General features: G+C 43.5%; 1 protein-coding gene across 4 annotated transcripts in view; it reads left to right on the top strand.

The window, feature by feature from the left end:
* PPP2R5E (protein phosphatase 2 regulatory subunit B'epsilon) overlaps positions 1–12874 on the top strand; it is a 521840-nt gene that overhangs the window by 327514 nt on the left and 181452 nt on the right. The window lies entirely within an intron of this gene.

Below are 12874 nucleotides of genomic sequence, written 5' to 3'. Positions count from 1 at the left end.
GGGCGGACAGTCTGTGACAGTCCGGGACTGTCCGAGGCTGGGCTGGGCCCTACCCTGTATGTCGACCTAAGCAGCCACAGAACACTGAAGACTTCCAAGCTGGTAATTTCGTCAAAGGGTTGACTGTACAGTCGAACTATTAACTGGTGTTAATTGCCCTGGTTATTGTCTTTTGTCTTTTTGTTTGCCTTGACCATGCCTAAAAGCTTAAGGGATCCAGGGCTAACGGGGACCGGCCCTCTTGATAACTATTTAGTTAAAAAGGTCAATAAAATTAACAGTGACCGACGGGCTTCCCTGGGGAAGGATTGCCTCCAGGTGAGCCCCCAAAATCCTTTAACTAATGAGAGTTCGCTTTCGGACAAAGTTGTTTGTGTTTCCCCTCCCCTTACTCAAGCAAGCGCTATGATTACGGCCACTGCCCAGGTTCACAAGGGCCCTGTAGATCAGGATTTGGATGTGAACTCTGCAAGTGATGAGACAGTTGAGGATACATATGTTCCCAGACCAGTTAGGACCTGCAGAAGGAAACAAAGGAATAAGGGGGGGGCTTCTACCAAAGGGAAAAAAAGGGAGAACATTGGAGAAAAATCTCATATCGTGCCAGACGAGCCTTTAAACAGCAGTCCTGGTGCAACAACTACTTTACTCCCTGACCATTTTTCAAAATTGTTCAGCTCCTTTGAGGTTTTACTCGATACAAAGCTAGATCTACTTTTTCAACCTCTGGTAAGGAAACTCGATATGGTCGCTGACGAGGTAAAAAGGTTGGGAGGATTATTAACAAAACATCTTGATTGGGTTGACTGTAACAAAAAGAAGGGGCAGTGTGTAGCTGGGCACGTCAATCTGGGTAGAGTAGAAAACCCACAAACTTCTTCTCAGCCCGTTAGCTTTAATGCTAGTGTCACGCCATCATCACCTATGATTACTATAGCCTCAAACACAGCTTGCCCAATAGAAAAGGAGCGGGTTTCAGTGTCTAAAGGTGAGGCGGTAACGAAAGTTAGATCTATTAACCTCCCCCCGGCTTGCTCTCCCTACGTTGTGATCTTAGCCAATGTCCCTCCCCAGGATAGGTTGGCAGTTCCCTTGCAAGAGGAATCGCACGACTCACTTAAGCAAAAGACAGTGTCGTGGTTACATAGGAAGTGTGGGTTCCCTTTTAACATGGCGAACGATATCTTAAGTACTCGCAGGGTAAACTGGATTGGGCCTTCCAAAAAAACATCAAATGGAGATTGTGTTATAGTCAATTTTAAACACACACAACATGTGGCTACTGTTTTACTGAGAGCAGCTTCACTGCCATTAGATATTAATAGTATTCAAGTACGCCCCCTTGGATTCTTCTACTCTCAATTTCCACGGAGAGATAGTTTCCATCTGATTAGACAGAGAAACTTCATCCCAGCATCAAATTCGCTGCCTCTTTTTCACCAGGGGGCAGGTGCTCCCCACCAGGTTATGGGTGGGCTAAATATACCCACATCTAATCGCTTTGAGGCACTCTCCCTGTTAGATACGTGCGACTGACAGGAGGTTGGTATACGGGGGGGGGACGAGTCATCCTCGGTTAAGGCTCTTCACATAGAGGATCAGCCCCCCGCATTACCTACAGAGAGTCATCTGCCTGCCGATGACCGCAAGGGGGGTTCACCCAAAAACTTGATCAAACTATTAACATGGAACATTGCCGGTTTACGTGCTAAGAGTGATAATTTATTTTGGTTAAGCTTCTTGAAGGACTTTGATATCTTGGCATTTCAAGAGACCTGGGAAACAGAAAGTAATTTTTGGCTAGATGGTTTTACTTCTCACTTTGTTCCAGCTTCTAAATCAGTTTCCGGAAGGGCCTCAGGAGGCTTAGTGGTTTTGCTCTCGGTGAAATTAAAAGGAACCGTTAGCAGGATAACTTGTACATGTAACAACTTTCTTATTCTGGAATTTAAACTCCCCAATGATAGGAAGTTGTTACTGATAAATTGTTATAATTCTCAACAAGAGGTCGTGCCGAATGAACACTTGCTATGGTTGGCGAATTTTTTAAAAATGTATTCTTTGAAGCAAACCACTTTTTGTTATTATATTTTGCTTGGTGATTTTAACGTACATTTATGTAGTCATAACTGTTGTTTAACTGATACTGATGGACCTGATCTGACATCACCCCAACATTTTGAGCACTCAAGTAAGGGCGAAGCTCTGGAAAATCTTCTTATTGAAAACCAGCTGTATCAACCAGGCTTCCACGAACAAACCGTACGGGTGCCCACCTTTATTGGAAGGGACAGTAACACCATTATTGACTACATATTTCTTTCACCTGGACTTTTACAATTTGTATGTTTTTATAACGCGATTCCATCTATTTTTAGTGACCACAATCCGGTGGTAATCGAAATGTTAGATGGCCTCTCTCTCTTAAATTCCCTTGCCTCACCCATGTTGGACAATAATCTTAGGGCAAAGGATCAGGGTAGAAGGTTAAATTGGTCTAAGGTAGTTCCAGAGGATTTCTTTAACTCAATAAAGCTAGAGGCGGCCCTAGACTTGGAAATCTGTGGGGACCAACTTTCTACAGGGAAGGAAGTAATCTCCTCGTTTGAAGCCGTATGTTTCCTAGTGTCAAAGGACCTAACTAGTAAAAGTAGACCAGTACAAACTAAAGTAGTCTCCGGCTGGTTTGACCATAACTGCACTAAAGCTCATAACAATCTTAAAATTGCACTTCAGGCCAGCCCGAGGAATAAAATTTTAGTGTCGCAGTTAAGGAGCGACTATAAAGAAGCACTGTTGGTCCGGAAAAAAGAAATTAAACTTAACGCCTGGGCCGATCTTATGGACAAGGCAACTCTAAAAGACAGTGCGAAATTTTGGTCTATTATCAACACTCCTTTATTCTCTGATGTTAAAAATGGAGTGTTGGATACTAATATAACAGAGAAGGACTGGTTAAGCCACTTTAAAATTATATATGGTAGCGACTTAGATTTAGAACCCATAAATAGGCAAGATTCGGCTTCTACTTTAATTCCAGTTAATTTTTATTTAACTGAAGTTTTAAAAGCAATTGAAGACTCTGCGGGTAAGAAGGCTCCCGGACCGGATGGGGTCCCCACCGACCTGTATAAGGCAAATCCGGTTTTCTGGGCCAATATATTAACCAATGTATTTAACTCCTCGGTTATCGCAGGTTTTCCTAAATCCTGGTTCCATTCTACCATAATACCGGTGTTCAAGAAAGGCCAAAGGGCAGACCCTAAGTGCTATAGGCCCATATCCTTGATAGACTCCTCTATAAAAATCCTGGGGAAAGTCATACTTGCTAGGATAACCAAATGGGCCTCGGACAATAACATCTTGTCCGATGCTCAATATGGCTTCAGAGCTGGCCGGAGCACGGAGGATCAATGTCTGAACCTCCTATTAGTAATAGATAAATATACTAGGGTGGCCGGGGGCTCTTTTTACTTGGGCTTTATGGATTTGTCCACGGCCTTTGATCTTGTTAATAGGTCAAAGCTGTGGACAATGCTTTTGGATTTGGGACTCGACCCCCCACTTGTGTATTTCCTTTCAGAGCTCCACCAAGATTTGAATGCATCGATAAGGATGACGACGGATGGGAAGTGTACGGCCAGCTTTAAGTCTAGTAGAGGGGTACGACAGGGATGCATTCTTGCGCCCATGCTGTTCACCCTATACATAAACTCCCTGGAACAAAATCTGCTGGCCGCAACGCAGGACATCCCGCGCATGGGAGGTACCCCGATACCGGTCCTCCTATACGCGGACGATGCTGTCCTGCTGGCTAGGACTCCCCTGGCGCTGCAAAGATTGCTGGACTCGTTCGGGGACTTTATGCATAGCCTGGACTTGGTGGTTAATAACGGCAAATCTCACGCTATGTCGTTAGGCCTTGCGAAAAATAAGGTAAAGCCTTTTTATTGTAGGGGAGCCGTAATCTCAAGAGTAAAGACTTTCACCTACTTGGGAGTAGTCTTTGACGACAAGGGCTCATGGTCCCCCCAGCTCTCTATAAAGATAAACTCAATAAAAATCTCAACTGCGGCTGTACTTGGCTTTGCAAAAAGGCTGGGGGGTAAACCGACAGAGGCAATACTAACAATTTACAAAGCCAAAACAGTTTCCATTGTAAGGTACGGGGCGCCAATCTGGGGTTACATTAAACACGATGCGATCCAAACGGAAGAAAATAAATTTCTTCGCACCCTCCTCGGCCTCCCACAATCTACTGCTTCTTTCTCAGTCCATTTGGAACTCGGGTTAGGATACATAGCAGACATGATTAAATTAGCCCCATTATTGCTATGGATTAAAATTTGGCTAAACCCGAAACTTACTCTAAACCATAAAATACTAAAGGACTGTACTCGACTTGACAACATGAATAAAATTCCATGGCTGTCAAATATCGAGAGGTTATCTGCCTACATTGGGAGACCGGAAATTTTTTCTAGCCCTGACACTCTCTGTAAGGCAGATCTTGACTGGGTAAAATCCAACTTCACGAAGTTAAGGGAGGCCGAGCGGGAAGAAGTTGAACTACGTAAACCTTCCGTCAGGGGACACGTCCTGGTATCTCAATCCTCAGGGTTGTCTTTATATCTTACAGTGGTAACCCATCCCTTTCACAAATGGTTGTTGTCCAAATTCCGGTTCAACCAATTACACCTTGTACTTTGGGATGTGGCTGGCTGGCATAAGCCTGAAAATGTTGCACCTTGCAAGTGCGATGATATTTCTCCACAAGACACTACGCACTTTATGTTATTTTGCCCCTTTTTCAAACATGCCAGGAAGAGGTTTATTATTCCCTTGCTAAAGAGTAGGAATTTTACTCAGTATAAACCAGCTTTATTGTTCCTAAGCATGCTTGATTGTCCATTAATTATGTTCTGTGTCGCTAGTTTTCTGGTGGCAGCTGTTAGAGAAAGGAGGGTGAGACTAAAACCTATACAGGATGTGGAGCCTATCTGATATATGGAATTTGATTCTGTATTATTGATTGCACGTTGTTTATGGTCTTTTATGAATTTTTATTAGGACTTGTTTTTAACTGTAGATTTGTGAATCGCATGATTTTATGTATTTATTTGTGTAGTATACTTTTATGATTTTAAGTAATCGAATAAAGTGGTTTTGACTTGACTTGACTTGACTACTTCCTCAGTCTGTGTAAATGAGTGCTTCCTTTTCCTAATCCTCCATTTTGTACTTTTAAAGGGTGCCCTAATGTTGCATCTAATTTCAGACGGTTTGGTTCCTTTTTAATGTCAGGTACGGTCCTCTTGCAATTTACAGTCTCTAAGCTGAGTTTGAGAAACAAGAAGTGGCAGTGGTCACCACAGTGGACCTCTATAGACATTATAAGCGATGTCAAGACTATTTGGGAGGTCTCTTAATCTCAACACAGCATTATTTTTCCTACCATCTTGCCACTGCTCCACCCTGTTCTCAACCTCAACTTGTCTCCTTCCCCCAAATGTGTAGTTATATTCCTTCCATTTCTGTGCTTATTGTCCAAATTGAGATATCTGGTGGCAGCCCAAAGATCTGGAGTAGTAGTTTCCTACTCCATTAATTCTCCAGAACCCCATGTTCCATCCTCTGAAATCAACATTTTGCTCCATGATTCTCTGTCCTATTCTGATGCTGCTCCACATGTCTGCATCTTGTACTCCTAAGATCTCTTTGTGCTGAAAGGTTGTTCTCTGTTTAAAGAAATCCTGCATACTATATTTTAGGGCCTTTTCCCCCTGCCATGGCATGTCCTTCAGTTCAAAGAAACATTACTTTTGGACCTCTGGCTCACAGATAAAATGTAGAGCGAATGTGAGCACTTGTTGCAGTCGCAATTGGCTCTGGCGTCATTACTCGCCCCATTGATTCCAACCCTCCGTACCCCCTCCCCGGTGGATTCTACGTCTGTGGGAGTTTGAACCCCAATAATATTTTGAACCCCAATATCGTGATCACCCCAAAATTAAATCTGGTAATAAGGCTCCAGCTCCCGTAATCTAGCATTAGGCAATACCACCCTCCACCACGTTCGCCCCAACAGATTGCAGAGTTAAAACAAAATCACAGTAGTGACTGGATCCACTCAAGAACAGAGTTCTAGAACAATGCGTAGTTTGAGAGTATTACAACATTTTAAAATAGGCAACACAGGGTAAACCAATGCATGCCATGAAGGCACAGATATAGAAATACAAAGAAAATCATTTGAAATATCTATAATTGTTGGGTTCAAATAAAGAAAACTGACAACATTTCTAAAAGTGGAAGTTTCTCAGATATCAGACATGGTTGTGAGAAAATTTAAAGTCTTGCCCGAATGGACAGAGGTCAGTGAGGAAATCATAAGTCGCTCCAAGCACATAAATGCAGGTTTTTTTAAACTTTTCTTTTACGCATAAGCAATAAGGACAAACTCCAGATTCAGCATAGCACGATTATCAGCAGTGCATTTTAGACAAATCAGAAAATGGGTTGTGACAAAGTCTATAACACTAGTCCACTTCTAAGACTAATGAAGAATCTTCCATTACCTTCCACAGCAAAAGAAATCCGGAGGTGCAAAACACAATATGAAACATTATCTAAGAAAGGCTAATTCATTAATGTGCTAGCAAACCACTATTGGAACTTCCAGCATAAGTGTCTTTCCAGAAAAGTTATGTTCGAGGCATATGAGCTGTAGATCATTATGCTTTAGCATAGATCGCCATCTGGTGTTGGGTCCAGATGTTTGCGCTTTGTTTTGTTCGAAGAAGTCTTTGCAGTCACGAGGTAGGTGACTCCTCTTTTCGGTGATAGTGCACATGGGCATCGACTCCATCCCCAGATAGTTTTTTTCCGCCATCGGATGTGTATTGCTGCGCTCCGGTTCGGTAACGTGCCGATCATCCCGATCGAAGAAAACCATCCGTGATCGCTGGGCTCGACGCCACGTGATGCAGCGCGGCAGCGCCTCCGTACCGGACATCTTCGGCTAAGACTTAGAATTCCACCGTCCTGACGCAGAAGCTGAAGAAGAACCGGGCTCCATGTCCGAAGCCAACTCCGACATGGATGAAGACCCGAACGTCACTCCGGGTCAACATACCGTGAGTACAGATCCCCATGTGCCCCCTCAACCAAAACACAAGGTTCCTGTGTCACCATCGGGCTCCGGTTGACACCAAGAAGAAGTTTCAGATGCCCTGCTCTCCAGCCCGGCTATGAAACATAAGCACAAGCCTTCCCGCTCGGGCTTGAGCCACTCCCACTCTGGTGCCGAACCGACACCTTCAGCACCGAAACATAAGGAGAAACACCTTCCACACCGAAGGCCTCGGAGCCGAAACCCTCCAAATCAAAAGATTCTGAGCCGAGGTCATCCAAGCCTAAAGCCTCAGAGCTGAAATCCTTGACACCCAAAGGCTCGGAGCCGATAACCCCTGTGCCGAAAAGTTTGGAGCCGAAAAATGCCACTCCGAAAGACTCCGGCCCTAAGCCCGGCTAAACCTAAATGCTCAGATTCCAAACATTCGGCACCCAAGGACTCTCAACCCAGATCTTCTGCACCAAAATCCACTCCTACAGAAAAGGATACTCCTTCCAAGGAACCTCAATCCGAATACATACCTTTGGATCCGAAACAAAAAAAGACTTAGGGCCATATGTAGGTAACATACTATTTACAGATTCATAAATACCGAATTTTACCGATTCGGTATTTATGAATCAGTAAATAGTATGTAGGTAAACAAACGGTAATTATTACCGATTCTGTAAATATCGGTATTTATGAATATGTATTTACCGAATCGGTAATAATGCATCCCTTCCCATTCATTCCTATGGGCCTGGAGGCCCATAGGAATGAATGGGAAGCCATCTACTATTACCGATTCTGTAAATACCGAATCGGTAATAGGGGAAGCATAATCATGGTTGGCAGGGTGTCACATTGACACCCTGTTGCACCCCTGATTCGTGCATGTGTGCACATGTGGCGCACATACATGCCCTAAGGGCATGTATGTCTGCCACATGGCACTGTCAAAACAGCAAAAAATTGATTTTTGAAAGGTATTCGATATTTTTCACCAACCTGTGTTTGGTGGTAAATACCGAATCCTGAATACAATGTAACACTCACTTGAGTGCTCCCTACATATGATTTAAGGAGTCGGTAATTTACCGAATCTGTATTTTACCGATTCGGTATTTTACCGATCCGGAATTTTACCGATCTCTTACCGATTCGGTAAATTACCGAATCCTTAAATCATGCCTCCTACATCTCAAATGCCTAAATACCGGTCGGTAACGGGATATTTACCGAATTTCGGCCGTTACCGACCGGTATTTAGCTACCTACATGAGGCCCTTAGTATTGATCCTAACACTGGACACCTCCTTGCCACTCTTCCTAAAAAAAACGGAAGCTGGATCTCAAAGGATTCCCCTATACCTCTAAAGAAAAAAGATACGGGTACTAACCCTTCTCCCACTTACATACCTCCCTCTCCTCCTCCTATTCCCAAACTACTAACTACACCATCAAATTCACCTCCACTGTCACCTGACACACAGGATATGAAGACTATGGGGGTGGAAACGGGGATGATGAGGATCAAGATATCCCACAAGGTCACCATATACCACTGGACACTGATCCCTGGGAAGATTATAATAAGGATCCAGATCAAGATAATAACCCTGACTTGTATCCCTCCAGACCCTCACCACCTGATGACAAAATTGGCTTTGCACAGCTTATCAATAGGGCTGCTCAATATCACAGGTGGAGCTACATACGGACCCTCTATAAGGAGATTTCCTTGTGGAGACATTCACACACTTACAAAGGTCTACTAATACCATACCAATGCTCAAGGGTCTGCTATAACACACAGACTAAGTATTCAAACACCCAGTTAGAGCCAGAATACTTAAACCTAGAGTGGATAAAAAATACAAAGCCGCTCCTACAGACCCTGCATATATAAAGGGCCAGTTGCCCTTAGACTCTCTTGTTGTCTCTAACGCCCACAAGAGAGCTAACTCTCAAACCACAGGCAACTCCCCTCCTCCTGATAAGGAGTCTAAACTTATTGACGCCTCAGGCAAATGAGTAGCTTCGCAGGCAGCTAACCATTGGCGTATTGCCAATGCTCAGGCTCTGTTAGCTCGCTATGATAGGGCTCACTATGATGAGTTGGAAAAACTCATGCAACATCTGCCAGACAGAGGAGTATAAAGCCAAAGCTAACTATCTCATTCAGGTAAGGAAGCTCATCACCAACACTAAAATGTGCGCTAGATGCAGCAGACACAACATCCAGTGCCATCAACACTAGCTTACTCTAGCGCAGGCACGCCTGGCTTAGAATCTCTGGATTCAAGCAGAAGGTACAATCCTCTATACTTAATCAGCCCTTTGATGAAGAGCATCTTTTTAGGCCATCAGTCGATACTTCATTAGAAAAAATGAAAAAAAGACCCCAAAACTGCGAACTCCATGGGGGCCTTACATTTACCTTCTAGCAGAGATTCCTTTTGCCTCTCCTTTTACAGGGGTTGCTCAAAAATGGTTTAATCAGAAATACCTTCCTCCTCTTACAAAGGTAACAACCAGTCTACCTCCCCCAGAGGTTATTTTCGAGGAGTATACAGAGGAAATAATAATAGGGGAAGAGGCAAAGGTAACTCCACACGCTCTTCCCCTACCAATAAGCAGTGACTCCCCTCCACTACCCCCCCCAGTCCATTCCACTCCTGTTGAGGGACGTCCCTCACAGTTCCTACCTGTCTGGAATTCAATCACCTCAGACAAGTGGATATTACAAATGATCCAGTATGGTTATTGCCTGGAACTTACCTGTACTCCCCCAACTATCCTTCCAAAAGAACGTGCAATGTCGTCCGAACATCTCACACTCTTACAACAAGAGGTTCTCTCCGTATTACAAAAACATGCGAGGGGTGACTGAGGAATGCCAGGGCAGTGTGTTTGTGGGCATGGCACACAGGGATGTGTGCCATGTCGACTCTCTGTTTTGTTCTGCACCAAGACACTCAGCCTGCAAAGGCAGTGTGTGTGTGTCAGGGTACAGGGCCTGTAAGAGTGGCACAATAAGTGCTGCAGCCCTTAGGGGCCTTCTCTGGTCACAGTGCCCTGGGTACCTATGGTACCATTTACCAGGGGCTGACATGTGACCAGAGAGGCCAATTGGGTTTAGGCGTCAATGCAGTTTTAGGGAAGGAACAGAGGCCCTGGGCACCTGATTGGTAGGAGCCCAGGGTACACTCAGTCAAAGTACATCAGCAATTCAGCAAAAAGTGGGGGCATACCATGCAAGAAAGATGGCACTTTCTCACACCATAAATGAACCATTTTTACAAATTCACAAAAATAAAGTGGTTTTTAAGACTAACCCCAATTTTTTACCCAAAGTAGTTTCTGCCTTTCATCTCAACCAGTCTGTTGAGTTACCTGTGTTTTTTCCTCAACCAGACTCCGTGGTAGAATGTGTTCTTCACACGTTAAATGTTAAAAGAGCATTACTTTATTACATTGAAAGAACTAAATCTTTTAGGAAAACCAAACAACTCTTTGTTGCAATCCCATATCAAAAGCAGGTATTGCATGGTGGGTAGTTAAGTGCATACAAATATGCTACCTTAAAGCCAAACGCACACTAACAATTCACCTAGAGCGCATTCTACATGCAAACTAGGGGCTTCTATGGCATTCTTAGGGAACATACCCTTAGATGACATCTGCAAGGCTGCAACATGATCTACACCACACACATTCGCAAAACACTATTGTGTAGATGTGTTAGCGAAACAACAAGCTAGTGAGGGCCAGGCTGTTTTAAAAACCCTATTTTATACCACTGCAACAGATACAGGTTAGCCACCTCTTGGGAGTAACTGCTGAATAGTCTATGCTAAAGCATATGATCTGCAGCTCATATGCCTCGAACGGAAAATGCTACTTACCCAGTATGCATCTGTTCTTGGCATGTAGAGCTGTAGATCATATGCACCCACCCGCTTCCCCGGATACCTTTATCTGTTGCAGTACTTTCTTACTTAGATACACTATACATGGACATCTCTTTCTACTTTTACTAACTCCATCAACCTTACGGCAAAACAATCTGGGGATGGAGTCGATGCCCATGAGCACTATCACCAAAAGGAGTCACCACATACCTGGTGACTGCAAAGACTTCTTCGAACAAAACAAAATGCAAACATCCGGACCCAACACCAGATGGCAATCTATGCTAATGCATATGAATCTACAGCTCTACATGCCAAGAACAGATGCATACTGGGTAAGTAGCATTTTCCATCAGGAACACGATGAAAAGCTTCATTCATAATACATGCTCTCAAAATAAACAGTCAATTGTGTCACTTCACACTCCACAGAAACTGCAGGGAGAGAAGGCTTGTAGGGGGGACATTTATTGCGAGGGGAAATGAGCAGGAGCAAGATGAATAAAAGACTAGAAACTTCATCAATTTTAATAAAATGGTGTCCACAAAAATGTACAATGGCTAAACTACATTATTAATCACACTTCTAAACATTTCTGTTAATTCCTTATAAACGCAACATCATTAATTCATCTGTTACTGCTATTATTCAACATACAATTATTAATTCATATGCATTATTTGTTGCTCATAACTGCGCACATAAAAACTTTTAACATTTCCACTCCTCTGTTTTCTTTGGATCGTGCATTTCAATAGGTGTATGCAAACCAAACCCTATAGAGTGTTGTTGAGCATTAGTCTGTGGTGCTTCTGTTTAGTTCATGTGGATCCCGCATGGGTACTCGCAAGGATTGAATTACTAATGTGCTAGAATACAATTTAGTATAAAGTCTGTGGCTGAAAAGCACAAATGTTTGGCATATTGGTAATTGTAAATAAAAGGGAAAAGAAAGAAAGGTGGGTATGATGGAGTTAGCATCTGAAGACAAGAAGTGTCATGACGTAGGCTCTAGACCTTGACTCCTCCATAAGTTCAGGTATTTCTCTGGAATTTCTGAATGAATCACAGTTTCACACCTTTCCTGGAGATACCTCAATTAGGCCTCTGATCTGATTTGTTCTCTCAAATCCCTCTAAGTCAAGTAGCCTGAATGTGTGTCTTGGCCCTTTGTGCCTCTTCCTCCTGCTACAGTGCACCCTAGTATTACAAGTGGTTCTGGCTCCTTTCAGTCGAGGTACGCTTTTTCACCTCAGTGTGTGTGGGCTTTCCAAAGTACATTGACCTGGGCCATTGTTTTCAGAGGACTACATATGGACTTAAAGGAGGTGACATCTTGATAGATAAACTAATTGATTGCATTCTCTGTGACACGAGCACTGAGGTTCTTTGTGCTGTACCCAATTCCAGTGCAACAAGAAGAAAGTGATGGATGGCCACTTGAATTAATTTCGTCCGCTCTCAATTGTTGGGCTGCATCCCAGTCCTTAGTTTTTCATCCACTATGCATCTCTAGACAGATACCGATTATATGCAAATTTGTCTTGGTCGTACCCTAATAGAAACAGTCTAGCCGGTACTGCCAGGCCAGTTCCACTCCAGCTGAGAATGCAAGCAACCCCAGAGTGGTCTCAAACTATTTGGGACTCATCTGTGAACTGTAGCTTGAGTACTGTGGGACAGTGAGTACAGGACTCACTTATGGGCATACACATCACACTTAGAGTGTCTACTGCTACAAGAACAAACTGATGGAATCTTAAATTAATCTCAGCCATGGGCAATCGCTTGTGCCACATCCTAGGCCATTGTTTTGCACCCACTTTGCCAAAATGATTAACT

Source organism: Triturus cristatus, chromosome 9 (assembly GCF_964204655.1).
Source record: "Triturus cristatus chromosome 9, aTriCri1.1, whole genome shotgun sequence".
NCBI lineage: Eukaryota > Metazoa > Chordata > Amphibia > Caudata > Salamandridae > Triturus > Triturus cristatus.
Note: the sequence above shows the minus strand (reverse complement) of the source record. Positions and strands in the feature narration are given on the sequence as shown.